This window comes from Pecten maximus, chromosome 15 (genome assembly GCF_902652985.1).
Source record: "Pecten maximus chromosome 15, xPecMax1.1, whole genome shotgun sequence".
In the NCBI taxonomy this organism is placed as follows: Eukaryota; Metazoa; Mollusca; class Bivalvia; order Pectinida; family Pectinidae; genus Pecten; species Pecten maximus.
In genome coordinates this window covers 34182143-34209733 of record NC_047029.1, presented here as the reverse complement: position 1 = coordinate 34209733, position 27591 = coordinate 34182143, and the positions used below count along the sequence as shown (strand labels likewise).

Sequence of the window (27591 nt, the reverse complement as noted above, 5' to 3'; positions counted from 1 at the left end):
GTCACATGATACTGAAAACGGGCGAACCAGTCGTCCCACTCCCAAAATGCTGAGCGCTAAGCAGGATTAAAAACTACCATTTCCGTATACTGTTTCGTCTCGGCCAGGGGACAGGACCCGAAGCTTTTTGAGGGGCAAACATTTAACTAAAGTTCAAAAACTGTATACATAGGGGGCGACGAAGGAAACTAAAAATGGGCCGACATAATTATATGACGTCCTCAGGGTGTAATTTGTTATACAAATAAAACGAGGACCTAAAACTTTGGAGAGTGATAATAACGTAATCGTGGTATTGTATGGAATATACAACATCAACTTCTTGTTTCAAATTTTCATAATTCCATATCTGTCAACATTACATCTTCACGGTTGATTTTCCTACATTTTACTTCCTTTCTCGATTTAAACACATGTTTGGTCCCTGTAGCCACAGAAGGCTCATAAACGGACAAAACTGATGTGTTATTAATCAATTCTAAACGTGCGAAAATGAATGTCTGCTGTTTTTTAAGGACGGAATGCGTTTTCGACATTAGACTCCATATTAAAACTATAAAACACACCGCCATGATGAGCTGAATTATATCTACCCGCTAGTTGTGGTATATAGTCTATTGTCTGATAATGGCCACATTTTGGTATTGTAATGTAAATATACCTATCGGTAAAGATAAGACGGAATCGATATCGTTTCCCTCTATATGTTGGCTAGGAGACGGTTAGAGGATGAGGTTGTCACTACCAGTGTGTAATATTGACACCTAGTTTCTATTATATGTCAAGGCATTGTCTTTTCAAAAATCGTTATCACCGACCGGAAGTACTATATGGCGACTTTACAGTTTGTGTTGTCAATTAAAGCCCCCACAGTGTATCCCATATCATATGTAGGTTGTGCTCTTCCATCGCTTCAACATGACAATACATTTTTTTTTTCAATTAAATCAACTCACATACTGAAATACAATGTACACTTGTATTACACCACACATACTGAAATACAATGTACACTTGTATTACACCACACATACTGAAATACAATGTACACTTGTATTACACAACACATACTGAAATACAATGTACACTTGTATTACACCACACATACTGTAATACAATGTACACTTGTATTACACCACACATACTGTAATACAATGTACACTTGTATTACACCACACATACTGTAATACAATGTACACTTGTATTACACAACACATACTTAGATACATTGGTATTTCACCACACAAAATGAAAACATTTAAAAAATTAAAAATTTAGACTTTACAACAACCTAAGTGTCCCATTCACATCGGTGTTAAATCAACACACCCGAAAGAATGCATTTATCGCAATATTCACTCAGTTTTTTAAATATAAAATACATTGTAACTCTATTTAGATAATATGTTTAGTCCACGATTTTTAGGCTTGCAAATCGCGTAGCGTATTGCTGCAAGCTCGATCTAAAATCACGTGACAGAGATGATTGTAAGCAACTCTTTTTATGGTAGGAAAGCCAGGTGTGTATCAATCGGAACCCCTCGTCATTTTCTCCGAAACTGTCAGACGGAGGCGAGGTGTTCCGATTGGGTGTGTATCTGATCGTGAAAAGTTAGAGTTCCGGGGAAATTGCTGGAATTGAAGGCGCGATTCCTATAAAACGCCGGCTTAAGGCGCTGTTCCCGTATTGCTGGTGTCGGAAGTGTAGACAGAATGGAAACATCAGAGGACGACTCCATTTCTGTAACATTTCCGTAACTTTGATGAACTGTGAATAATGTTGGATATGTTTTAGGCAATATTTAAGTACTGGATCAGTTAAGCGAATTTCCTATGGTTGAAAAAGGAATATATTTTATTTCATTTCAGCTTTGCCCGGAGATTTTCGTGAAACCAACTTGTTTTTTTCATCTGGATGCTTTAAATAACGCTTATAGCAAGTTGATCTACGTTAACTTGTAAGAGTAACGTCCCTTCATTTTTTAAAGTAAATCTAGTTGGCTAGCAGTGATTTTTTATTAGCAGGTGGGTAAGAAATAGTTTATATGGCTTATGGTTATAAATTTATTGATAAGAAGATATTTTACCAATATTTGTGATTATTTGTGGTAGAATCACATGTTTAATATATACAATTTGTGTACACTACGCGGTTTGTATGCCTATAAATAATGGACTAATCATATCTTCTGAATCGGACATCGAAGGAAGTCTTACAAGTGCGGACACAAAAATAAAGTACTAGTACTTAAATTAACCGTTTACGACTGACATCAAGTCCGTCTGATAGGACTTAAATTGGTGTCCCGTGTGTGAATGTCTAACTTGCACGATAAAGATCCTTCGGCGGGCTTTTGGTGTTATAACGCCGGCCCAGAAGATAGGGTATTTTTAGACCAATAATTAATATTTCGGAATATTTTTTAGGCGTTTAGATGGACGTCAAAAACCTTGATCAACCGAATTCACAGAATAGGATCTTCTCTCTTCTCCCTTCATCTTCATTTCGTAACTGTTACTAAATAGTGCTGGGTTAGGACCCATTCGAATCTGGGGGTCGCTTTCAAAAATTAATCACACCATCAATTAGACAGGCGACTCTCTTCCACCCCACTTTCTTTTTTTATTCTATACTGATCCCATTCTACTCAATATCCTATCTATTCTCGTCCGCTAAAAGCCCACAAGGCCGTAATAGTTTGTTTTTTTTTTTTTTTTTTTTTAATAAATACAGATACAAAAAATGTCCTCATACACGAGGGCTAGCATTCGCTATGCTCCTTTCTTCCTATTGCGATGAATTTATTCCTGTGTGTTGTTTTTTACACCGATGAGAATGGGACACTTTGGCCTTTGTAAGGTCTAATATTTTCTATTTTTTTTTTTTTTTCAATGTTTTCATTTTTCGTTTCGTTTGATTTCGTTTCGTTTCGTTTTACTTTCGTTACGCACTTTACAGGTACCCAAAAGGTTGTAGTTTTTCATCAAGATAATGATAAAAGCATTCTTTTGTTACCAAACGAATTTGAAATGACCACTCTCACTTTAGCATTGAGACAGATTCTACTTCATTTTGCTGTATGAACTTCGACGTCTTTGATTGTACTAAAGAGGACGTGTCTTCGTCAGTGTGTAATGTGAAGTGTTAGAGTGTACTAAAGAGGACATGTCTTCGTCAGTGTATAATGTAAAGTGTTAGAGTGTACTAGATAGGACGTGTCTTCGTCAGTGTATAATGTAAAGTGTTAGAGTGTACTAGACTGGACGTGTCTTCGTCAGTGTGTAATGTGAAGTGTTAGAGTGTACTAGATAGGAAGTGTCTTCGTCTGTGTGTAATGTAAAGTGTGAGAGTGTACTAAAGAGGACGTGTCTTCGTCAGTGTGTAATGTAAAGTGTTAGAGTGTACTAGACAGGACGTGTCTTCGTCAGTGTATAATGTAAAGTGTTAGAGTGTACTAGATAGGACGTGTCTTCGTCAGTGTGTAATGTGAAGTGTTAGAGTGTACTAGACAGGACGTGTCTTCGTCAGTGTATAATGTGAAGTGTTAGAGTGTACTAGATAGGACGTGTCTTCGTCAGTGTATAATGTGAAGTGTTAGAGTGTACTAGATAGGACGTGTCTTCGTCAGTGTGTAATGTGAAGTGTTAGAGTGTACTAGACAGGACGTGTCTTCGTCAGTGTATAATGTAAAGTGTTAGAGTGTACTAGACTGGACGTGTCTTCGTCTGTGTGTAATGTGAAGTGTTAGAGTGTACTAGTGAGGACGTGTCTTCGTCATTGTATAATGTAAAGTGTTAGAGTGTACTAGACAGGACGTGTCTTCGTCAGTGTATAATATGAAGTGTTAGAGTGTACTAGACAGGACGTGTCTTCGTCTGTGTGTAATGTGAAGTGTTAGAGTGTACTAGAGAGGACGTGTCTTCGTCAGTGTGTAATGTGAAGTGTTAGAGTGTACTAGACAGGACGTGTCTTCGTCAGTGTATAATGTAAAGTGTTAGAGTGTACTAGAGAGGACGTGTCTTCGTCAGTGTGTAATGTGAAGTGTTAGAGTGTACTAGATAGGACGTGTCTTCGTCAGTGTATAATGTGTAGTGTTAGAGTGTACTAGAGAGGACGTGTCTTCGTCAGTGTATAATGTGAAGTGTTAGAGTGTACTAGACAGGACGTGTCTTCGTCAGTGTGTAATGTAAAGTGTTAGAGTGCACTAGAGAGGACGTGTCTTCGTCAGTGTATAATGTAAAGTGTTAGAGTGTACTAGACAGGACGTGTCTTCGTCAGTGTATAATGTGAAGTGTTAGAGTGTACTAGATAGGAAGTGTCTTCGTCAGTGTGTAATGTAAAGTGTTAGAGTGTACTAAAGAGGACGTGTCTTCGTCAGTGTATAATGTAAAGTGTTAGAGTGTACTAGACAGGACGTGTCTTCGTCAGTGTATAATGTGAAGTGTTAGAGTGTACTAGATAGGAAGTGTCTTCGTCAGTGTGTAATGTGAAGTGTTAGAGTGTACTAGAGAGGACGTGTCTTCGTCAGTGTGTAATGTGAAGTGTTAGAGTGTACTAGAGAGGACGTGTCTTCGTCAGTGTGTAATGTAAAGTGTTAGAGTGTACTAGAGAGGACGTGTCTTCGTCAGTGTGTAATGTGAAGTGTTAGAGTGTACTAGAGAGGACGTGTCTTCGTCAGTGTGTAATGTGAAGTGTGAGAGTGTACTAGACAGGACGTGTCTTCGTCAGTGTGTAATGTGTAGTGTTAGAGTGTACTAGAGAGGACGTGTCTTCGTCAGTGTATAATGTGTAGTGTTAGAGTGTACTAGACTGGACGTGTCTTCGTCTGTGTATAATGTAAAGTGTTAGAGTGTACTAGACAGGACGTGTCTTCGTCAGTGTGTAATGTGAAGTGTTAGAGTGTACTAGAGAGGACGTGTCTTCGTCAGTGTGTAATGTGAAGTGTTAGAGTGTACTAGAGAGGACGTGTCTTCGTCAGTGTGTAATGTGAAGTGTTACAGTGTACTAGACAGGACGTGTCTTCGTCAGTGTATAATGTGAACTGTTATAGTGTACTAGAGAGGACGTGTCTTCGTCAGTGTGTGATGTGAAGTGTTAGAGTGTACTAGAGAGGACGTGTCTTCGTCCTTGTGTAATGTGAAGTGTTAGAGTGTACTAGACAGGACGTGTCTTCGTCAGTGTGTAATGTAAAGTGTTAGAGTGTACTAAAGAGGACGTGTCTTCGTCAGTGTGTAATGTAAAGTGTTAGAGTGTACTAGACAGGACGTGTCTTCGTCAGTGTATAATATGAAGTGTTAGAGTGTACTAAAGAGGACGTGTCTTCGTCAGTGTGTAATGTGAAGTGTTAGAGTGTACTAAAGAGGACGTGTCTTCGTCAGTGTATAATGTGAAGTGTTAGAGTGTACTAGATAGGAAGTGTCTTCGTCAGTGTGTAATGCGAAGTGTTAGAGTGTACTAGAGAGGACGTGTCTTCGTCAGTGTGTAATGTGAAGTGTTAGAGTGTACTAGAGAGGACGTGTCTTCGTCAGTGTATAATGTGAAGTGTGAGAGTGTACTAGATAGGACGTGTCTTCGTCAGTGTGTAATGTAAAGTGTTAGAGTGTACTAGACAGGACGTGTCTTCGTCAGTGTATAATGTAAAGTGTTAGAGTGTACTAGAGAGGACGTGTCTTCGTCAGTGTATAATGTGAAGTGTTAGAGTGTACTAGAGAGGACGTGTCTTCGTCAGTATATAATGTGAATTGTTAGAGTGTACTAGAGAGGACGTGTCTTCGTCAGTGTGTAGTGTTAGAGTGTACTAGACAGGACGTGTCTTCGTCAGTGTGTAATGTGAAGTGTTAGAGTGTACTAGAGAGGACGTGTCTTCGTCAGTGTGTAATGTGAAGTGTTAGAGTGTACTAGACAGAACGTGTCTTCGTCAGTGTATAATGTAAAGTGTTAGAGTGTACTAAAGAGGACGTGTCTTCGTCAGTGTATAATGTGAAGTGTTAGAGTGTACTAGACAGGACGTGTCTTCGTCAGTGTATAATGTGAAGTGTGAGAGTGTACTAAAGAGGACGTGTCTTCGTCAGTGTGTAATGTAAAGTGTTAGAGTGTACTAAAGAGGACGTGTCTTCGTCAGTGTGTAATGTGAAGTGTTAGAGTGTACTAGTGAGGACATGTCTTCGTCAGTGTATAATATAAAGTGTTAGAGTGTACTAGACAGGACGTGTCTTCGTCTGTGTATAATGTGAAGTGTTAGAGTGTACTAGTGAGGACGTGTCTTCGTCAGTGTGTAATGTAAAGTGTTAGAGTGTACTAGATAGGACGTGTTTTCGTCAGTGTATAATGTAACGTGTTAGAGTGTACTAGAGAGGACGTGTCTTCGTCAGTGTATAATGTGAAGTGTTAGAGTGTACTAGAGAGGACGTGTCTTCGTCAGTGTGTAATGTGAAGTGTTAGAGTGTACTAGATAGGACGTGTCTTCGTCAGTGTATAATGTAAAGTGTTAGAGTGTAAGTTATTACCAATATTTCAACTCTGAGCGTACTTTTAGATGGTGCGAACTGTGACATTTGGTAACGTTATCCTATTGATTATTGCCTCATCATGACTGAACCTCTCTCGGCGACTGTATACGGAGTGTGTTGTACAATGAAATACAAACAGGGCCGTATTGTTCTTTACATTCATTTCAGAAATACTTTCAATGTCGAATGTTTGCACTTGCTTCCATTATCGGTTACAATAAACTAGTCATTTTGTAAGTACACTCGTACAACAATAGGCTTTTGTACCAAAGTAAATAACCGGGGGTTAACTAGTAAACATATCCGTCGTTATTTAAGTATTCCGTGACAAAAAAATCAAATAAAAAACTATGTAAATTCCGTAACTATAACACTCTGTCTCTGGGCAATGACACAGAGGTAAACTTTATTAATTTCACAACAATTGCGAAACAAGTTACGTGTATAAACTTATAATCACGCCTGTTGCCCCGGATTGCGGCACGCGAGCCACTATAGGAGAAAACTAGAGAACCCTGGGAAAACCAACGTGGTTGGGCAGGTGACCCCATACCTTTTCAAGTCCGATCCGGGAATCGAACCCCGGCCGCCTAGGTGAAAGGCAAGAGTGTTACCACTATGCCACCCGACTACTCAGATTAGGAAACATTCGGGATATGGATGATTAAATGACGTCATACAATTCTTTATACGTTATATTTCGGTATCATTATATTTTTGTTTTTACCATCTAATGCCAGTCATAAAGCAGAAAAAATAGTTTCCTTTTCTTTTAGAATTACATATGTATTCCCTTTTGTAACATAAAGTATCAGGTGACATGATGATAAATACAATTGCGCCCGCTGAACCTTGACCTTGACAAAGACATTTATTTGAAAGTCCTTTGAAATATTATCAAAATGAGCATTAAAATGCGAACGAAAAAAAGAAAGAACACTACTGTAGAAAGATCCATCGGTTAGCTACCATGGTTTCGTCGCATATCAAAATTTTACGGTCATTCCTGGACGAAGTCTATATTTGTATTTGAACGTACCGTGACATTTCAGTGACATACTGTATCATGTCACAGATACATTGGTACGAAATCTCTCCCGGCTCGTTATACTAGAATGTCATGTCACAGACACATTGACACGAGATCTCTCCCGGCCATTTATACTAGAATGTCATGTCACAGACACATTGACACGAGATCTCTCCCGGCCCGTTATACTAGAATGTCATGTCACAGACACATTAACACGAGATCTCTCCCGGCCCGTTATACTAGAATGTCATGTCACAGATACATTGACACGAGATCTCTCCCGGCCCGTTATACTAGAATGTCATGTCACAGACACATTGACACGAGATCTCTCCCGGCCCGTTATACTAGAATGTCATGTCACAGATACATTGACACGACATATCTCCCGGCCAGTTATACTAGAATGTCATGTTACAGATACATTCATACGACATCTCTCCCGGCCCGTTATACTAAAATGTCATTTCACAGTCACATTGACACGAGATCTCTCCCGGCCCGTTATACTAGAATGTCATGTTACCGATACATTGACACGATATCTCTCCCGGCCCGTTATACTAGAATGTCATGTCACAGTCACATTGACACGAGATCTCTCCCGGCCCTTAATACTAGAATGTCATGTTAAAGATACATTGATATGACATCTCCCCCGTCCCGTTATACTAGAATGTCATGTCACAGATACATTGACACAACATCTCCCCCGTCCCGTTATACTAGAATGTCATGTCACAGACACATTGACACGAGATCTCTCCCGGCCCGTTATACTAGAATGTCATGTCACAGATACATTGACACGACATATCTCCCGGCCAGTTATACTAGAATGTCATGTTACAGATACATTCATACGACATCTCTCCCGGCCCGTTATACTAAAATGTCATTTCACAGTCACATTGACACGAGATCTCTCCCGGCCCGTTATACTAGAATGTCATGTTACCGATACATTGACACGATATCTCTCCCGGCCCGTTATACTAGAATGTCATGTCACAGTCACATTGACACGAGATCTCTCCCGGCCCTTAATACTAGAATGTCATGTTAAAGATACATTGACACGATATCTCTCCCGGCCCGTTATACTAGAATGTCATGTAACAGATACATTGACACGACCTCCTCCCGGCCCGTTATACTAGAATGTCATGTCACATATACATTCACACGAGATCTCTCCCGGCCCGTTATACAAGAATGTCATGTTACAGATACATTGACACGAGATCTCTCCCGGTCCGTTATACTAGAATGTCATGTCACAGACACATTGTCATGACATCTCTCCCGGCCCGTTATACTAGAATGTCATGTCACAGACACATTGACACGAGATCTCTCCCGTCCCGTTATACTAGAATGTCATGTAACAGATACATTGACACGAGATCTCTCCCGGCCCGTTATACTAGAATGTCATGTAACAGATACATTGACACGAGATCTCTCCCGGTCCGTTATACTAGAATGTCATGTCACAGACACATTGACACGAGATCTCTCCCGTCCCGTTATACAAGAATGTCATGTCACATATACATTCACACGAGATCTCTCCCGGCCCGTTATACAAGAATGTCATGTTACAGATACATTGACACGAGATCTCTCCCGGTCCGTTATACTAGAATGTCATGTCACAGACACATTGACACGAGATCTCTCCCGGCCCGTTATACTAGAATGTCATGTCACAGACACATTGACACGAGATCTCTCCCGTCCCGTTATACTAGAATGTCATGTAACAGATACATTGACACGAGATCTCTCCCGGCCCGTTATACTAGAATGTCATGTAACAGATACATTGACACGAGATCTCTCCCGGCCCGTTATACTAGAATGTCATGTAACAGATACATTGACACGAGATCTCTCCCGGCCCGTTATACTAGAATGTCATGTCACAGACACATTGACACGAGATCTCTCCCGGCCCGTTATACTAGAATGTCATGTAACAGATACATTGACACGAGATCTCTCCCGGCCCGTTATACTAGAATGTCATGTCACAGACACATTGACACGAGATCTCTCCCGGCCCGATATACTAGAATGTCATGTAACAGATACATTGACATGACATCTCTCCCGGCCCGATATACTAGAATGTCATGTCACATATACATTGACACGACATCTCTCCCGGCCTGTTATAAAAGAATGTCATGTCACAGACACATTGACACGAGATCTCTCCCGGCCCGTTATACTAGAATGTTATGTCACAGATACATTGACATGACATCTCTCCCGGCCCGTTATACTAGAATGTCATGTCACAGATACATTGACACGAGATCTCTCCCGGCCCGTTATACTAGAATGTTATGTCACAGATACATTGACATGACATCTCTCCCGGCCCGTTATACTAGAATGTCATGTCACAGACACATTGACACGAGATCTCTCCCGGCCCGTTATACTAGAATGTCATGTTACAGATACATTGACACAACATCTCTCCCGGCCCGTTATACTAGAATGACATGTCACAGATACATTGACATGACATCTCTCCCGGCCCGTTATACTAGAATGTCATGTCACAGACACATTGACACGAGATCTCTCCCGACCTGTTATACTAGAATGACATGTCACAGATACATTGACATGACATCTCTCCCGGCCCGTTATACTAGAATGTCATGTCACAGACACATTGACACGAGATCTCTCCCGGCCCGTTATACTAGAATGTCATATGTCACAGACACATTGACACGAGATCTCTCCCGGCCCGTTATACTAGAATGTCATATGTTACAGATACATTGACACGAGATCTCTCCCGGCCCGTTATACTAGAATGTCATGTCACAGACACATTGACACGAGATCTCTCCCGGCTCGTTATACTAGAATGTCATGTCACAGACACATTGACATGACATCTCTACCGGCCCGTTATACTAGAATGTCATGTTACAGACACATTGACACGAGATCTCTACCGGCCCGTTATACTAGAATGTCATATGTTACAGATACATTGACACGACATCTCTCCCGGCCCGTTATACTAGAATGTCATATGTCACAGACACATTGACACGAGATCTCTACCGGCCCGTTATACTAGAATGTCATATGTTACAGATACATTGACACGAGATCTCTCCCGGCCCGTTATACTAGAATGTCATATGTTACAGATACATTGACACGAGATCTCTCCCGGCCCGTTATACTAGAATGTCATATGTCACAGACACATTGACACGAGATCTCTACCGGCCCGTTATACTAGAATGTCATGTTACAGACACATTGACACGAGATCTCTCCCGGCCCGTTATACTAGAATGTCATGTCACAGACACATTGACACGAGATCTCTCCCGGCCCGTTATACTAGAATGTGATGTCTCTACCGGCCCGTTATACTAGAATGTCATGTCACAGATACATTGACACGACATCTCTCCCGGCCTGTTATACTAGAATGTCATGTCACAGACACATTGACACGAGATCTCTCCCGGCCCGTTATACTAGAATGTCATATGTCACAGACACATTGACACGAGATCTCTCCCGGCCCGTTATACTAGAATGTCATATGTTACAGATACATTGACACGACATCTCTCCCGGCCTGTTATACTAGAATGTCATGTCTCAGATACATTGACAAGAGATCTCTCCTGGCCGGTTATACTAGAATGTCATGTCACAGATACATTGACACGACATCTCTCCCGGCCCGTTATACTAGAATGTCATGTCACAGATACATTGACACGAGATCTCTCCCGGCCCGTTATACTAGAATGTCATGTCACAGACACATTGACACGAGATCTCTCCCGGCCCGTTATACTAGAATGTCATGTCACAGACACATTGACATGACATCTCTCCCGGCCCGTTATACTAGAATGTCATGTCACAGACACATTGACACGACATCTCTCCCGGCCCGTTATACTAGAATGTCATGTCACAGACACATTGACACGAGATCTCTCCCGGCCCGTTATACTAGAATGTCATTTCACAGACACATTGACACGAGATCTCTCCCGGCCCGTTATACTAGAATGTCATGTTACCGATACATTGACACGAGATCTCTCCCGGCCCGTTATACTAGAATGACATGTCACAGATACATTGACATGACATCTCTCCCGGCCCGTTATACTAGAATGTCATGTCACAGATACATTGACACGAGATCTCTCCCGGCCCGTTAACCTAGAATGTCATGTTACAGATACATTGACACGAGATCTCTCCCGGCCCGTAATACTAGAATGTCATGTTACAGATACATTGACACGAGATCTCTCCCGGCCCGTTATACTAGAATGTCATGTCACAGACACATTGACATGACATCTCTCCCGGCCCGTTATACTAGAATGTCATGTTACCGATACATTGACACGAAATCTCTCCCGGCCCGTTATACTAGAATGTCATGTCACAGACACATTCACACGACATATCTCCCGGCCCGTTATACTAGAATGTCATGTCAGAGATACATTGACACGACATCTCTCCCGGCCTGTTATACTAGAATGTCATGTTACAGATACATTGACACGAGATCTCTCCCGGCCCGTTATACTAGAATGTCATATGTCACAGACACATTGACACGAGATCTCTCCCGGCCCGTTATACTAGAATGTCATATGTTACAGATACATTGACACGAGATCTCTCCCGGCCCGTTATACTAGAATGTCATGTCACAGACACATTGACACGAGATCTCTCCCGGCTCGTTATACTAGAATGTCATGTCACAGACACATTGACATGACATCTCTACCGGCCCGTTATACTAGAATGTCATGTTACAGACACATTGACACGAGATCTCTCCCGGCCCGTTATACTAGAATGTCATGTCACAGATACATTGACACGACATCTCTCCCGGCCCGTTATACAAGAATGTCATGTCACAGACACATTGACACGAGATCTCTCCCGGCCCGTTATACTAGAATGTCATATGTCACAGACACATTGACACGACATCTCTCCCGGCCCGTTATACTAGAATGTCATATGTCACAGACACATTGACACGAGATCTCTACCGGCCCGTTATACTAGAATGTCATATGTTACAGATACATTGACACGAGATCTCTCCCGGCCCGTTATACTAGAATGTCATATGTTACAGATACATTGACACGAGATCTCTCCCGGCCCGTTATACTAGAATGTCATATGTCACAGACACATTGACACGAGATCTCTCCCGGCCCGTTATACTAGAATGTCATGTCTCTACCGGCCCGTTATACTAGAATGTCATGTTACAGACACATTGACACGAGATCTCTCCCGGCCCGTTATACTAGAATGTCATGTCACAGACACATTGACACGAGATCTCTCCCGGCCCGTTATACTAGAATGTGATGTCTCTACCGGCCCGTTATACTAGAATGTCATGTCACAGATACATTGACACGACATCTCTCCCGGCCCGTTATACTAGAATGTCATGTCACAGACACATTGACACGAGATCTCTCCCGGCCCGTTATACTAGAATGTCATATGTTACAGATACATTGACACGACATCTCTCCCGGCCTGTTATACTAGAATGTCATGTCTCAGATACATTGACAAGAGATCTCTCCTGGCCGGTTATACTAGAATGTCATGTCACAGATACATTGACACGACATCTCTCCCGGCCCGTTATACTAGAATGTCATGTCACAGATACATTGACACGAGATCTCTCCCGGCCCGTTATACTAGAATGTCATGTCACAGACACATTGACACGAGATCTCTCCCGGCCCGTTATACTAGAATGTCATGTCACAGACACATTGACATGACATCTCTCCCGGCCCGTTATACTAGAATGTCATGTCACAGACACATTGACACGACATCTCTCCCGGCCCGTTATACTAGAATGTCATGTCACAGACACATTGACACGAGATCTCTCCCGGCCCGTTATACTAGAATGTCATTTCACAGACACATTGACACGAGATCTCTCCCGGCCCGTTATACTAGAATGTCATGTTACCGATACATTGACACGAGATATCTCCCGGCCCGTTATACTAGAATGTCATGTTACAGATACATTGACATGACATCTCTCCCGGCCCGTTATACTAGAATGTCATGTCACAGATACATTGGTCACATGACATCTCTCCCGGCCCGTTATACTAGAATGTCATGTTACAGATACATTGACACGCCATCTCTCCCGGCCCGTTATACTAGAATGTCATGTCACAGATACATTGACACGACACCTCTCCCGGCCCGTTATACTAGAATGACATGTCACAGATACATTGACATGACATCTCTCCCGGCCCGTTATACTAGAATGTCATGTCACAGATACATTGACACGAGATCTCTCCCGGCCCGTTATACTAGAATGTCATATGTCACAGACACATTGACACGAGATCTCTACCGGCCCGTTATACTAGAATGTCATATGTTACAGATACATTGACACGACATCTCTCCCGGCCCGTTATACTAGAATGTCATGTCACATATACATTGACACGAGATCTCTCCCGGCCCGTTATACTAGAATGTCATGTTACAGACACATTGACACGAGATCTCTCCCGGCCCGTTATACTAGAATGTCATGTCACAGACACATTGACACGAGATCTCTCCCGGCCCGTTATACTAGAATGTGATGTCTCTACCGGCCCGTTATACTAGAATGTCATGTCACAGATACATTGACACGACATCTCTCCCGGCCCGTTATACTAGAATGTCATGTCACAGACACATTGACACGAGATCTCTCCCGGCCCGTTATACTAGAATGTCATATGTCACAGACACATTGACACGAGATCTCTCCCGGCCCGTTATACTAGAATGTCATATGTTACAGATACATTGACACGACATCTCTCCCGGCCTGTTATACTAGAATGTCATGTCTCAGATACATTGACAAGAGATCTCTCCTGGCCGGTTATACTAGAATGTCATGTCACAGATACATTGACACGACATCTCTCCCGGCCCGTTATACTAGAATGTCATGTCACAGATACATTGACACGAGATCTCTCCCGGCCCGTTATACTAGAATGTCATGTCACAGACACATTGACACGAGATCTCTCCCGGCCCGTTATACTAGAATGTCATGTCACAGACACATTGACATGACATCTCTCCCGGCCCGTTATACTAGAATGTCATGTCACAGACACATTGACACGACATCTCTCCCGGCCCGTTATACTAGAATGTCATGTCACAGACACATTGACACGACATCTCTCCCGGCCTGTTATACTAGAATGTCATGTCACAGACACATTGACACGACATCTCTCCCGGCCTGTTATACTAGAATGTCATGTCACAGACACATTGACACGACATCTCTCCCGGCCCGTAATACTAGAATGTCATGTAACAGATACATTGACACGACATCTCTCCCGGCCCGTTATACTAGAATGTCATATCACATATACATTCACACGAGATCTCTCCCGGCCCGTTATACTAGAATGTCATGTCACAGACACATTCACACGACACCTCTCCCGGCCCGTTATACTAGAATGTCATGTAACAGATACATTGACATGACACCTCTCCCGGCCCGTTATACTAGAATGTCATGTCACAGATACATTGGTCACATGACATCTCTCCCGGCCCGTTATACTAGAATGTCATGTCACAGATACATTGACATGACATCTCTCCCGGCCCGTTATACTAGAATGTCATGTTACAGATACATTGACACGAGATCTCTCCCGGCCCGTTATACCAGAATGTCATGTCACAGATACATTGACACGACATCTCTCCTATAATATTAGAATATCACGTCTTGCTGACCTTGTTATCGCGGCTGTCAATCAGAGAACAAAGAGTACGTGTGAATGGGATAAGGAGATAGACAAGGGTGAATATAGAAAAGGGAAGTGTGATGGAGATCAGGAAAAGGCAGACATCTTTCCTTTGTCCTGACGTGTCAATGTGTCACGGACAGTATCTTTTTCCTGACGTGTCAACGTGTCACGGACAGTATCTTTTTCCTGACGTGTCAATGTGTCACGGACAGAATCTTTGTCCTGACGTGTCACGGACAGTATCTTTTTCCTGACGGGTCAAGGACAGTATATTTGCCCTGACGTTCGGATGTGTCATGGAATCCATTGGTATCGTCCGAATATCCCAATATATCATCTTTACGTCAATCTGGCCGACATTAGTTTGGGGTTGAGCTTCTTTGTAATTTATCCATGTATGAACTCGCATTTTGCAACTCGTAGCTTGTAACTCGTAACTCGCATTTTGTAACTCGCAACTCGCAACTCGCACTTTGCAACTCGCACTTTGTAACTCGTAGCTTGTAACTCGTAACTCGCATTTTGTAACTCGCAACTCGCATTTTGTAACTTGCAACTCCACTTTGCAACTTGCAACTCGCAGAAAAGAAACTCTCGATAACTATGAGTACCTTGCATTTTTACTGTAACCAATGGCTAAACAGAGCTATGAATACCTTACATTTTTACTGTAACCAATGGCTAACCAGACAGCTATGAGCACCTTACATTTTACTGTAACCAATGGCTAACCAGACAGCTATGAATACCTTACATTTTTACTGTAACCAATGGCTAACCAGACAGCTATGAGTACCTAACAATTTTTTCTGTTACAAATGGCTAACCGGACATGCAGCTATGGGTACCTTACATTTTTACTGTAACCAATGGCTAACCAGACAGCTATGAGTACCTTACATTTTACTGTAACCAATGGCTAACCAGACAGCTATGGGTACCTTACATTTTTACTGTAACCAATGGCTAACCAGACAGCTATGAGTACCTTACATTTTACTGTAACCAATGGCTAACCAGACAGCTATGGGTACCTTACATTTTTACTGTAACCAATGGCTAACCAGACAGCTATGAGTACCTTACATTTTTACTGTAACCAATGGCTAACCAGACAGCTATGGGTACCTTACATTTTTACTGTAACCAATGGCTAACCAGACAGCTATGGGTACCTTACATTTTTACTGTAACCAATGGCTAACCAGAGAGCTATGGGTTCCTCACATTTTACTGTAACCAATGGCTAACCAGACAGCTATGAGCACCTTACATTTTACTGTAACCAATGGCTAACCAGACAGCTATGAGTACTTCACATTTTTAATCTAACCAATGGCTAACCAGACAGCTATGGGTACCTTACATTTTTACTGTAACCAATGGCTAACCAGACAGCTATGGGTACCTTACATTTTACTGTAACCAATGGCTAACCAGACAGCTATGAATACCTTACATTTTTACTGTAACCAATGGCTAACCAGAGAGCTATGAGTACCTTACATTTTTACTGTAACCAATGGCTTACCAGACAGCTATGAATACCTTACATTTTTACTGTAACCAATGGCTAACCAGACAGCTATGAATACCTTACATTTTTACTGTAACCAATGGCTAACCAGAGAGCTATGAGTACCTTACATTTTTACTGTAACCAATGGCTAACCAGACAGCTATGGATACTAGCATTTTGTGTTGACATACAATAATATTGTAAAATGTTTTTGTTTGTTCGTTTGTTTGGATTTTTTGTTATCTCGAGCGAATATGCTTGATGTTTGATGATGAATTGATAAAAGCAACGTGCTGTACCTTATGTCACCCACTGAAATTAATTTGTGATATCCGTCAGTATTTTGTTCTTGATTTAGAGCGGGTAAAGCACACCATGAGGGATAGGTTGGTTCACTGGGAACTAATCTGTATTATGAAATAAACGCTGAGTTCAATTCTTGTATAATTTTCATTTTACAATACACATTGTAAAACTGGATTTATCCTTGATTCAGTATCGACGTGTTTTAATCACTCCGTTCGATCGTGACACTGGTATAGCTGTGTGATGTATGAGATCAAAATGTGACATCAAACAACAATGGTCAGGGTAATGCTCAGTGAGTTACCGGAAGTGCACACTAATTTACAAAGAGGACGGATCGATTAGTTCTATAAATCCGTACAAGGCAATATGTTTACTGCCATCATGACCTACAGAGAGGAACCTTTCTGATCAGGACGACACAATAAAATACCTGATCAGGACGACACAATAAAATACCTGATCAGGACGACACAATAAAATACCTGATCAGAACGACACAATAAAATAACTGATCAGGACGACACAATAAAATACCTGATCAGGACGACACAATAAAATACCTGATCAGGACGACACAATAAAATACCTGATCAGGACGACACAATAAAATAACTAATTTATAAATATATAAATGTGCTATACACACTAGGGGAGGTCCAAATACATGTAGACTGCAACTGATGTCCTTGTGCTGTTCAACTGATTTTCGCGTTTTTATGCCTAACGAATTTTTCGCGGCGATTCAATTTTACGTTTTTATGCCTAACGAATATTTGGTGCCGATTAAGTTTCAGATGTTTAGCCCTAACAACCTTTTTTGTGCAACGATTTAATTTAATAACGTACACTCATCAATCCGATATTTAGGACGGGTATCCTGTTCTGTCTGTCCACTCTACCTGTTTCTCACTTAAAGAAAGTCAATAAACTTTGCGTTGTTATTGTGAGTAGATTTTAATCATCATCCATACCAGCACACTGCATATGAAGTCATAATTATTTCACGAAATAATGATACGGCTGTCTTCCATCTGTCGACAAAGAACCTAAACCCAAGTTAACACGTAACTATTAATTTTCGCGATTTTTATTCTCTCGCGAAATGTGCGAAAATTAATCGCACGCGAAAATAAGTTGGTTTACAGTATAAACTACGCGATCCGAGCTGCATCGTGATACATTTCGCTTTAAAATTGGACCTTAAGATGGGTCAGTAACCATTAAACTGAATTGAGCATTACCAGAATTTTTCCAGCGGGAAAAAAATGTTTGACACTGAGTGGCTGTTGATGCCATAGATACCTGTATATACCTGACAGGTGAAATCAATGTCCGTGTATACAGACATCCATCGTACTCTTATGGTACATGCCAATCACCAAGATTTACGTTAAAGGTAAAAGAAATGTTCATTAGCGAGAGTTAGAAATTCATTAAGGTAGAGATTATAATAGGTGCTGTTGGGTCTATATATATCTAACAGTCTGTGCTAAGTTGCGTGAATAAAATGTCACCTCCACGTTAACTTCCGGAGTAATCAATACATGTCGCCATTATCGTGTCTCCTTAGAAACCCTATCAGTTTACTTCAGTCCCCATAGATAGGTCCCGGTAATTCAAATAAGTTTGATGTGTAACAGATTTTGCTTTAATTTAATGATAAGATCAGCAAATAATGTGTTTCGTGAAGAGAGTAACTTTCTTTAATATTCCAATCCATTATCATCGTTTACCAAACCGCTCCCCCTCCCCGCCTAATACCCCCTTTGCAGCCCTGTCCCTCCAACCCATGGGGAGGCAGGTTCACCGTTCATACAAAAAAAAATTGTTCTTCACTCAAGGATGACCAAGTTTCGAACAAACCCTAACATTCCTGGAGCAGAAGCACAACGTGGTCGGATGACACAGTGGCAACACACTTGCCTTTCATCCAGGCGGCCGGGGTTCGATTCCCTGATCAGACGTGAAAATGTATTGCGTCACCTGTTTGACCACGTGGGTTTTCTCCGGCTACTCTGGTTTCTGCCCACAACAAGACCCCTCGCGCGCTTTCGTCCGGTTAAACAAGTGGGATTAATATAAGTTCATTTAACTTGTTTTGCAATTGCTGTAGAATAATAAAGTTTACGACAGAAGCACGATGTAAAAGAATGTGTTATATACATGTTTATATATATTTTTTTTGCTTTAGCAAGTCAACTTACACGTCGCAAATTTCATCTAAGAATGTAGTGTAGAAAAATCGCTTTTTTGGTGACCATAATAAAAAAACATACGGAATAGCGTCTGGTTTTCCTAGATTGCATTTGTCCAGTAAGTCTGTGTATTTACAGGATTACCCATTCCCAATGTACATGGGCTATTTCAGCCATCTTAATCGTGATTCAGTACAGGATATACCCGCCTATTTTGTTTGTGTCCGACAGCCGGTTTCATTAGAGATGACACCAAGACAGGAAATGGACAGGAAGACCGTTCACCTGACGACGAGGGGAGATTGTAGCAGCAAGGGTGCTGTTCACGAGATACTTAATTGAATATCCCCATTAAAGAAAGTACGTGAATGGTTTATACAAGATCATACTTGTAGTTGAGTCGCTACCCAGTCTTGGTTCGTTTGATGCACTCTGTGATAAAACAATGTATATCCGGTACTTAATGTAATATTCCCTGTGTTAATTACCACAGAATTAAGTCGCGTGATCAGTGAGAGAACCATAAATTTACATTCGATAGTGTGTATCTGTTTGAATGGTAGCAATTCAAACGTCCATTAAGTAAATCTCTTTATTATTTTACTGTCATTAAAATGCACTTTGGAAGCCATTTTGATTTGTTTTAAGGTTTGTGGTGTGTTGTTCGCATGCGTCATCATATATGACTAATAAAAATACATATCCAGACAGTTGATCAGAAGCGAGAGATTTCCCTTTCAAAATCTTTTAACATCTACAAAAAAAATGTACATATTGCAGCGAAACAACATTTTCATTGTCCATAAGGTGATCAACTTATATGTATGCAAACATAACAATGCATGTAAAACAATGCATTTCTTTCTACCGTGTTGTCAGTCGCTTTAAATGTTTTGGTCTCCAACATTACAGACGAGGATTTATTAAACACAGACAATATTATCTTGTTCAGTAAACTAGTTTTGTATGATATCGTCCCTCATATATCTTCCACAGCCATTGTTGTGGACTATTCGAACATCACATCTGGAATTCAGATTGAAATATACTTTTTTTTCGACAAATGGCGTACATAGAATTTTAAACACGGCCTGTGGTTGATTAACGTCAAAATCGCAGAGCTATAAATGAATATAGTCATATTATTGTAAATTAAATATATTTTCGATTTAGATGTTTCCTTTTTATATTTAAAACTGAATGGTTAAGACTGAACTAGGAATCTAACATTAACCCCCATCCCAAGAACTTTGATAAAGCTGTGAATTTTAATTACATCGATGACTTTGATTTTGATATACAGGACGAGTGTCATCGATGGAGTCTGTCGGAACAGTTTGCCGTTAATCTATTACAGTCATAACAGCGAATTACACTGATTGTAAGTGAGGTGTTAGTGACCCCCCCCCCCCCCCCCTCCTTGTTTGTTGTTTGTTTTTCGAAAAAGTAATGTCTTATGTTTGTCAGATTTACGTCGGTTCTTCGAAATATTCATGACAACATTTCAAGCATAAACCTTTATAAATTTTAGTAGTATATTAAGTTGTTGCCATCATTCTATTTTTAAAGATAGTTTCTATAGATGTCAGACCGGACACAAGTCTGACGGTTTCTACAGATGTCAGACCGGACACAGGTCTGACGGTTTCTATAGATGTCAGACCGGACACAAGTCTGACGGTTTCTATAGATGTCAGACCGGACACAGGTCTGACGGTTTCTATAGATGTCAGACCGGACACAAGTCTGACGGTTTCTACAGATGTCAGACCGGACACACGTCTGACGGCTTCTACAGATGTCAGACCGGACACATGTCTGACGGCTTCTATAGATGTCAGACCGAACACAAGTCTGACGGCTTCTATAGATGTCAGACCGGACACAAGTCTGACGGCTTCTACAGATGTCAGACCGGACACATGTCTGACGGCTTCTATAGATGTCAGACCGGACACAGGTCTGACGGCTTCTACAGATGTCAGACCGGACACAAGTCTGACGGCTTCTACAGATGTCAGACCGGACACACGTCTGACGGTTTCTATAGATGTCTGACCGGACACAAGTATGACGGTTTCTATAGATGTCAGACCGGACACAGGTCTGACGGTTTCTACAGATGTCAGACCGGACACATGTCTGACGGCTTCTATAGATGTCAGACCGAACACAAGTCTGACGGCTTCTATAGATGTCAGACCGGACACAAGTCTGACGGCTTCTACAGATGTCAGACCGGACACATGTCTGACGGCTTCTATAGATGTCAGACCGGACACAGGTCTGACGGCTTCTACAGATGTCAGACCGGACACAAGTCTGACGGCTTCTACAGATGTCAGACCGGACACACGTCTGACGGTTTCTATAGATGTCTGACCGGACACAAGTATGACGGTTTCTATAGATGTCAGACCGGACACACGTCTGACGGTTTCTACAGATGTCAGACCGGACACAAGTCTGACGGTTTCTACAGATGTCAGACCGGACACATGTCTGACGGCTTCTATAGATGTCAGACCGGACACATGTCTGACGGCTTCTACAGATGTCAGACCGGACACATGTCTGACGGCTTCTACAGATGTCAGACCGGACACAAGTATGACGGTTTCTATAGATGTCAGACCGGACACACGTCTGACGGTTTCTATAGATGTCTGACCGGACACATGTCTGACGGTTTCTACAGATGTCAGACCGGACACATGTCTGACGGCTTCTATAGATGTCTGACCGGATACAAGTCTGACGGCTTCTACAGATGTCAGACCGGACACAGGTCTGACGGCTTCTATAGATGTCTGACCGGATACAAGTCTGACAGCTTCTACAGAAGTCAGACCGGACACAGGTCTGACGGCTTCTACAGATGTCAGACCGGACACAGGTCTGACGGCTTCTACAGAAGTCAGACCGGACACATGTCTGACGGTTTCTATAGATGTCAGACCGGACACAGGTCTGACAGCTTCTATAGATGTCAGACCGGACACAAGTCTGACGGTTTCTATAGATGTCAGACCGGACACAAGTCTGATGGTTTCTATAGATATCTGACCGGACACATGTCTGACGGTTTGTATAGATGTCAGACCGGACACAAGTCTGATGGTTTTTACAGATGTCTGACCGGACACAGGTCTGATGGTTTTTACAGATGTCTGACCGGACACACGTCTGATGGTTTTTACAGATGTCAGACCGGACACAAGTCTGATGGTTTTTACAGATGTCTGACCGGACACACGTCTGATGGTTTTTACAGATGTCAGACCGGACACAAGTCTGACGGTTTCTATAGATGTCAGACCGGACACAGGTCTGACGGCTTCTATAGATGTCAGACCGGACACATGTCTGACGGCTTCTATAGATGTCTGACCGGATACAAGTCTGACGGCTTCTACAGATGTCAGACCGGACACAGGTCTGACGGCTTCTATAGATGTCTGACCGGATACAAGTCTGACAGCTTCTACAGAAGTCAGACCGGACACAGGTCTGACGGCTTCTACAGATGTCAGACCGGACACAGGTCTGACGGCTTCTACAGAAGTCAGACCGGACACAGGTCTGACGGTTTCTATAGATGTCAGACCGGACACAGGTCTGACAGCTTCTATAGATGTCAGACCGGACACAAGTCTGACGGTTTCTATAGATGTCAGACCGGACACAAGTCTGATGGTTTCTATAGATATCTGACCGGACACATGTCTGACGGTTTGTATAGATGTCAGACCGGACACAAGTCTGATGGTTTTTACAGATGTCTGACCGGACACAGGTCTGATGGTTTTTACAGATGTCTGACCGGACACACGTCTGATGGTTTTTACAGATGTCAGACCGGACACAAGTCTGATGGTTTTTACAGATGTCTGACCGGACACACGTCTGATGGTTTTTACAGATGTCAGACCGGACACAAGTCTGACGGTTTCTATAGATGTCAGACCGGACACAGGTCTGACGGCTTCTATAGATGTCAGACCGGACACAAGTCTGACGGTTTCTATAGATGTCAGACCGGACACAGGTCTGACGGCTTCTATAGATGTCAGACCGGACACATGTCTGACGGTTTCTACAGATGTCAGACCGGACACACGTCTGACGGTTTCTATAGATGTCAGACCGAACACAAGTCTGACGGTTTCTATAGATGTCAGACCGGACACAGGTCTGACGGTTTCTATAGATGTCAGACCGGACACAAGTCTGACGGTTTCTATAGATGTCAGACCGTCACACGTCTGACGGTTTCTATAGATGTCAGACCGAACACAAGTCTGACGGTTTCTATAGATGTCAGACCGGACACAGGTCTGACGGTTTCTATAGATGTCAGACCGGACACAAGTCTGACGGCTTATACATGTGTCAGACCGAACACAAGTCTGACGGTTTCTACAGATGTCAGACCGGACACAAGTCTGACGGTTTCTATAGATGTCAGACCGGACACAGGTCTGACGGTTTCTATAGATGAGAGACTGAACACAATTCTGACGGCTTCTACAGATGTTTGACCGGACACAAGTCTGACGGCTTCTACAGATGACAGACCGGACACAGGTCTGACGGTTTCTATAGATGTCAGACCGGACACAAGTCTGACAGCTTCTATAGATGTCAGACCGGACACAGGTCTGACGGTTTCTACAGATGACAGACCGGACACAGGTCTGACGGTTTCTATAGATGTCAGACCGGACACAAGTCTGACAGCTTCTATAGATGTCAGACCGGACACAGGTCTGACGGTTTCTACAGATGTCAGACCGGACACAGGTCTGACGGCTTCTACAGATGTCTGACCGGACACAAGTCTGACGGCTTCTATAGATGTCAGACCGGACACATGTCTGACGGTTTCTACAGATGAGAGACCGGACACAGGTCTGACGGTTTCTACAGATGTCTGACCGGACACAAGTCTGACAGCTTCTACAGATGTCAGACCAGACACATGTCTGACGGCTTCTATAGATGTCAGACCGGACACAGGTCTGACGGTTTGTATAGATGAGAGACTGAACACAAATCTGACGGTTTCTATAGATGTCTGACAGGGTTATTGTCCGATGGCATATACCTAAACCCTTTCCAAATATGGGTAACCCCTCTAAACATGAGAAACAGTTTTCAAATGGAGGACATCTATGGGCAGAAGTATTTATTATTTTTCGCAAAACAAAGTATGAATTACATCTGGCTTCGCGCTGTTTGTTTTGACGAGGTTATTTGATAGCTTTATGGAAACTGCCATTACATTTACTACTGTGGGGTGGATATGAGGGTCAAAGGAATGTTGCGGTTCACCTCATGTGGCCTCCAAAAAGTACCCTTAATCACATAATCCAGTACTTATCATTTCAAACATTTTCTAAGTTTTACCATCGTTTACCAAAGTTGTACCATTGTTAAAAATTAACTAGTTGGTAAATTCAAAGAAGCAAAACTTGAGAATAAATGATGAAAATTCTTGAGTTGGGCAGTTTTCAAACTGAATATGGACAGTGTGCTGTCCTATGTACTCGGAATGGCCGACTTGGTCTAATGACCCGAAATTTCACGTGAATGGACCGTTAGCAGCAATTACCGTTCAAATTAATTTAATGATTCAAATTCACTGATATTCAGGCTACTAAGAACCCCAAATGCATCCTTTAGTCTGTGTTACACGGAGAAATACAAACTTTAAACTCTCGCCAGAAAGTCATAGCTTAATAACTGTTACAATGATATAAACAAAAGAATTTTTCAATATTGTGTCTCGTTCATGGTTTTGTCTCCTGTTTTGTATTTTGAAAAAAAAATCCCTTTTGACGAATTATTTTTGTTGTCGTTATTAAACAATTATTATATACGGTTACTATATTTTCATTCTACATGATGTACTACACGTAAAAAAATGTTCATCTCTCAATAACGCATGAAATACACAATATATTACATTAAAACAAAGATAAGAGTACTTACCTTTGTGGGATATTCCAAGTAATTCAACCAATTATTCGTCACTGTTGAGAAAAATAAAATTGTGTTGTCTGTTTTAAACAATAGAGTAAGTCGTTACTCATCCTTCCCTAGTAGTAGACCAGCACGGATTGGTCACCTGGTACAGGTCGTCTGTACCACCTTCCAACATCCCATTCTTCCAATATCTACCTGCCTGTTTAGTTTGATCTACCTGTTCACAGCACACCTGTATGACGCAGATTTACCAGATTCAGACATCCGTCCGTCGTGAAAAGCGGATGCTGATGTAGTCACGCACTATACCAATGGAGCGCTGGTGCGCTTTTATTTCGCAGATAGATACGATCCAATCGTCATTTTGTCAAAAAGAAACGATACCATCGACTCGAATTCTCTTAATCCTAAAATAGCATGCTATTGAAAATGGTTGTGTTATGTTAATAAGCATGACATACCAGGTTGTGAGAGTAATTCTGTAAGTTATATAATTCAATAATTGTCACCGAAACCATTTCAGTGTTTATGGGTTGTGGGTCGTATCGATCGCCCTACATTATTAAAGGAAGGCAGCCGTAGTAATGATCCGATGTTCAATAACTTGTAACAATATACTCGATGATTCTTCAAACATTAACTTAACAATGTAAACAAAGAGTCGTTTTAGAATTTTATTGGACAAATAATGGTTGACAAATATTTGATTTGACATAACATTTCTCTAAACTGCACTTTCAATATAGCATTTAAGTATTGCACCTGCATAGATGAAGATTTTTCACGACGTTGAATATTTTCCCCTTTTGATCGCTAACACAAAGTTTTTGACCATAGAAAGTAAATACCAAATTGATTTCATAATCATTGCATCACGCATGCAATTCAAATAGAGTTGAAAATACATTATTTTGCAACATCAAGAATGTCTAGTCTTTATTTGGGCAATCTTATTAAAACACGTGACAACCGGATAATTATAGTAAAGCGACCAAATAGTGGTAGTGTACAATAAGGGAACTTAAGATAGCACTCTGTCTGTTTCGGTTCCATCTTTTATTAGGGACTTCAGATTTATGTCAACAGTTCACCGAGGTTTCTCTTTATCTTGGAGTTCAGACAACCTTCCCTGATGGTATCCCCTCTCTGTCTCCCTTTCTCTGGTAGTACAGACAACCTTCCCTGATGGTATCCCCTCTCTGTCTCCCTTTCTCTCGGATCACAGACAACCTTCCCTGATGGTATCCCCTCTCCGTCTCCCTTTCTCTCGGATCACAGACAACCTTCCCTGATGGTATCCCCTCTCTGTCTCCCTTTCTCTCGGATCACAGACAACCTTCCCTGATGGTATCCCCTCTCTGTCTCTCTTTCTCTCGGATCACAGTTCAGGAGCTAATCCAGGCTAACATATATCCTTAATTAATATTAACGATGACAGTCGCCCTTTTTCTTTACGTTCGGTGCTTTCTGCCTTTTCTTTTACACATACATTACCTGACGATAGTACCTTGACATTCCGTCTCCAATTCTATCTCATTAATCCGACATCATTTAATATCTTTCTTTCACGTCTGATTATAAAACATGTTCCATATTGTCACACATGGAAAATGAAACCAAAAAGAACAAGAGAAAGATTTGTAATGAAGATAAATTTCGAAAACAAGATACAAAAACTACCAGATGTTTGGAAGTATAAGCCATGAAAAATTAGTTAATGCACAATTAGAATAGCGCCTTTTCTCCCCTTTGTCTCTATCAACGCGAATCACTGGAAACCCTGTGTTGTCTCTGTCAATTGTCTCGGCACGGTAGCTTTTAGACAACCCCCACTCTGCCACATGCTTATTTAGTGTATTTTGGATTCATCGGTGATGCTAAGGATTGGCTAGGAAAATATTGGTGCAACATGGATACCCCTGTTTCCTGTTTTATTTTGTCGTCGTGCATTGACACTGTGGTATATTTTGACGTCGTGCATTGACACTGTAGTATATTTTGTCGTCGTGCATTGACACTGTAGTATATTTTGTCGTCGTGCATTGACACTGTAGTATATTTTGCTCTCGTGCATTGACACTGTAGTATATTTTGTCGTCGTGCATTGACACTGTGGTATATTTTGTCGTCGTGCATTGA

At 41.7% G+C, this 27591-nt stretch overlaps 1 long non-coding RNA gene across 1 annotated transcript in view; it reads right to left on the bottom strand.

Moving 5' to 3' along the window:
- Positions 1-25886, bottom strand: part of LOC117343892 — a 43958-nt gene extending 18072 nt beyond the window's left edge. Inside the window, exon 1 of the long non-coding RNA XR_004536096.1 lies at positions 25459-25886. This is a non-coding gene — a long non-coding RNA (uncharacterized LOC117343892). The remainder of the gene's footprint in view (positions 1-25458) is intronic.
- Between the last annotated feature and the right edge of the window lie 1705 nt (positions 25887-27591).